The following is a 4,314-nucleotide window of genomic DNA, read 5'->3' as shown; positions in this document are numbered from 1 at the left end:
ATGCCGCGCATGGCCCATGGATCAGTCGCGTGGCAACTCCCACGCCGAATCCGAGGACCAGAGTCTTTATTGCCGTGAACTAGCTGATGTGCCAGTTTCGGCACGAAGAAGGAGAATCGCATAGGTACCAAGATGATGAGATTTGATCGTATTGTTGTCGTGTTGGGCCTCGCTTTCGCTGTCTCTTAGCGCTAGTTGTGTGACGTATTACTCATTACTGTATTTTTTTAGTTGGGGGTGCCACGTTTGCTTACTATCGTACATCTGTAGTGCGATTCCAGGCGATCTTTACGTGTTTGGTTCACTTGATAGAACCTGACACTTATGACATTCCTAAGGCGTGTTCGTATGCACTGTGTTGTATCTGAATGCTCCCGTAGCTGGCCTTCAGAGTCGCAATCTATCTAAGGACGTGTTTCTGATGCGCAATTATCACCGGAGTCCTGTTATACGCAAATGAAAATATGAATTGGTCCAACACGTACATCCTGGGTATAGCACCTCTCCGTTCCCGTACCATAGCGCACGTGGATTTTCTCCGAAAATTTTCCGGTTGACTGCCTTTGCCGGCAACTCACGTGATGGACATCGAGATGCACTGAAAAATGCCAACACCGAGAAAATAACAGATCTCAAAGCGATCTACCTAGACAAGGTCTCGTCTCTTACATGCAGTCAACTTGCAAGCTGTAATACGCAAGACTTGTATATTCTCCCCTAGCGTGGAGGTAGACGTCATTGATGAAGGTTCATTGTAATTTATGAACTAGTCACAAAGCTCGAATTTCTAATTACCTCGCCCTATGCCACAGTATCCGTCGAGTTCTAAGGGTGGTTATATTCCTGCTAATTCTAGTAAACGGTCTGCACAGGCGGGGAACACAACAAGCCGAACGCTTCTGCAGCCAGGATAAACAATAGTATTGTTACAATACTCATGGCAAGTGGTTACACTGCTTTGTTCGTTGGGGCATCCCAAGGGCAACAGAGGTGGAATAAGCGCTCTTCGGGCGATAGTCGGAGTGGTCCTGTCTTCGGGCTCCTCAGTTTCCGCAGGACTTTTTAGCCGCGCGAGTAACTCGCGCACAAATGACGAAGTTCAACTTAGGCCTAATGTCACATTAGGTCATCAGTAATGAGTTACGGGCGTACACAATTACCGTACAAAGTTCGTGCTGAGGAGGTTGAAGTATTAGTAGTAAGTAGTAAGTAGTCTTACATTCGTCAAGTAGTAAGTAGTCATTAGATTGAAACTCGTAAAGCGGTACAAGCCAGTGGTTCCATCAGTTATCTGATTACAGTCTTCTGGAGACTGTCTCCAGGTGGGGTGAGTTTCTCATCTCATTGTTGACTGCTCGAATGTTTCAATAATGGCATGATGGTCGGCGTACTCAGCATGAGGATCTAGACCAACTCGAGGTATCCTCCACAGTTCTATCAATCGATTCTACCAATGACTACCATTTGTCGTATCCCCCTGGTTATGCTCTTCATCTCACCTTCACTTGGTGCTGGACCTGGTGCAGATGAGATATCCAATGTAAGTGTGTATCTCTTGAGCCATACCACGTTTCTGTTAGAGTATACTCAGGAAAAAGACCATACAAGCATTGTGGACTTCACGGCTTTGACACCATCCAAAGCCCAGGTGAGTATCTGTACTTGTGGCGAGATGGATCCTTCTGCTCAGTTCACAATCACTCATACTGATGACAGCTTATGCGGACTTGAGTGGCAGTATGGGGAAACTCGCTTGGATGCTCGAAGCTTGGATCTTTCAATTCGTCTTGACCCTAAGCAGAAAGCCTTCACGTACGTCCAAGCGAGCTCGATGGATGGCTTCTTCTGTCGAGATCTCATGATCAAGTAAGACAAGCTCATCGCTACGGTTTTGCTCGATCTTCTATTGGCGCTCGTGCAAACACCCTTCTGTCAGAGAGGACGACAAGGAGTTAACTGTGAGAGCTCTCGGACACGGTTGTGATTTGTCCGACTTGGAATACCCAGGGGTTACAGTAGGGGCAAGGGAGACTCCTGAACGACTCAAGGCAGAGGAACTGCTTTCAAGAAATGGCCCCTTCTCTCCCTTCTTTCATTTGAAGGGGGACATTCTGGAGCCACTGATCAACAGCATCGCATCGGAAACCGACAAAATCCAATGTGATAAGATATTTCACTTTCTAGCCTTCAATGCCCCTCCTCGGTACAGTGGGGGAAATTTGGATTGGTTGTTTGAATTTGTGAGAGACAACACTATGAGAATCCAACGGAACATCAAGAATTACAAGCCGAAAATGCAGAGACTGTTCGAGGGGCTCCTTCGATCCAGAACCTCTCGAAGGCTTCGAAAGCTGTTCGGAAGAAAGAGTGAGTCTCATTAAGGCACCTATTGATCGACGCTGTAATGTCTGTCATGATGAAGATGTTTGTGACAAAACCGACGGCGAGCACTGTTATCAGAATCACCAATACCGGGGATGGACCATCACAGATCAATCGGCGGCATAGAGACCGACCGATCCTTCGACACCTCAGCCGTGGGAACAGTTTGGGCGTGAACTGAGGCCGACTGAGTGACATCGATGAACCTGACCACCCATCAAGGCTAGCGATGAATCTATTAGATGCATCCCTAAGCAGCCGAGGCTGATAATCACGATAATCAAATACCACCCCGTCTCATCCAACAGGGTCAACAATATTTTGAGATGGCTACAGGCTTCTAGTCAGCTTGCGTGGGAGTTGGGAATTGAAATCATCTCGAGTATCGGCAGTATGAAGTTCACACTGTGAACATTGCTGTAATCAGAGTTATTGTTTGAGATTGTAATAGCGAGAGCTCATAAGTTATCAGCTCGGTTATGAGCAGGGTGGTCGGTTTCCGGGGTTTATAAAATAACCCCCATCCTGGGGGTTATTCGTAAGCCCCGAGCTACGATTCTATAGTATATAATCGCAGCATCCGAGTATATAACATTCACTCGGATGCGGTGACCGCATTGCGGTCAGTGATGAAAATCCAGCTGCATTCTTTTGTACCTTGGTTTTTCTTTCGCGCCCGAATAATTCATTAGCCCCCGGGGGTTATACCCGTTAACCCCCGGGTATTTATCCGGGGTTTATTTGACGGAGTTTATTATAAACCCCGAGCCACCGACCACCCTGGTTATGAGTCATAACAAGTCACCAATAATAAGTTACTTATTCACCCATCCACCTCACGAGGCATTGCACTGAGCACAATCGTTGCTATGCTATTCCGCAGAGCAGGTCGTTGGTGAAGCTCCGGAATAAATATGATGATTATCCAAATTGATGCCTCCGCCGCGGAGGATCCGCGGCGAACATTCGGAAGTCCTGAGAGCCGCATCGGTACGGAAAGCTCGGCGTGACGTGGCGATTTCACATCAGATAACGCCACGGCGTTATCTCACACTGAAATCCCATAGTCAGTGGGGTTGAGAGAGGAGTTCCAATCCCCGGCCCGATGCCGAAGGGCTGGAACTCGGACCCCGGCTGCTTGACGGTACAAATAATTCGATTGTTCAGAGCAACTCCGAATTGTCAATTCGCTCTCGTCGACGTGAAGTTGACAGTTCAAAGGATGGCAATTCAGACTGGGGCTGTTGTTTCCACGGATGTGAAGATATTGATGGATTGAATAGGCGTGCTAGTTTTTCATGAATCTTAAAGATTCAATCTTTGGTCCAATGCCTTTAAGGCATTGCCTTAGGAGGGGGCGTGTGGAGAGGCATTCGATTCGGGGGGAGGGGCGATTCGATCAGATGACGCTCATCTGACGAGCTGAGTATCATGAAGGTTGTTTCATGCGAGTGTGGTTGATTTCGGAACGTTCTTTTTCGTGAAGGAGTGTTCCGAGGAGACACTTTGCCACCGAATGGGCAATAATAGGGAGAACTAATAACCGTTTTTCATGGTACCCGGAACGATTTATTCGATGAACCGTTTAATCAATGACCACAACAGGTCAGTCAGAGATTTTCGGATGTTCGGAGAGTCACTCTCCGAGAGTGGACCCTCTCGCTGTTTTCCAAGTTGCTGATTAATGTGAGATGGTCAATAGAGACTCGTCCGGACTGGTATCTCCACGAATTTCGCAGCTGGTTGGGGTCCGTTTTTTTTCATCTAATGAAATCGATTCCGAGTGATCGAAAAACGAAACAAGTCACAGCCGCGGCGATGGATTCCACCCGGACCGGTGGGAAACGACGCGCACGATGTTCGCTGATGAGCTTCAAATGCTCCGCACAGAAAGAGCGTCCAAACACTAGGCGTGCGAGACACGGAAGCCGG

This window comes from Perkinsus marinus (genome assembly GCF_000006405.1).
Source record: "Perkinsus marinus ATCC 50983 genomic scaffold scf_1104296964148, whole genome shotgun sequence".
NCBI lineage: Eukaryota > Perkinsozoa > Perkinsida > Perkinsidae > Perkinsus > Perkinsus marinus.
The sequence above is the reverse complement of the archived record's forward strand: the minus strand, read 5'-3'. Positions refer to the sequence as shown.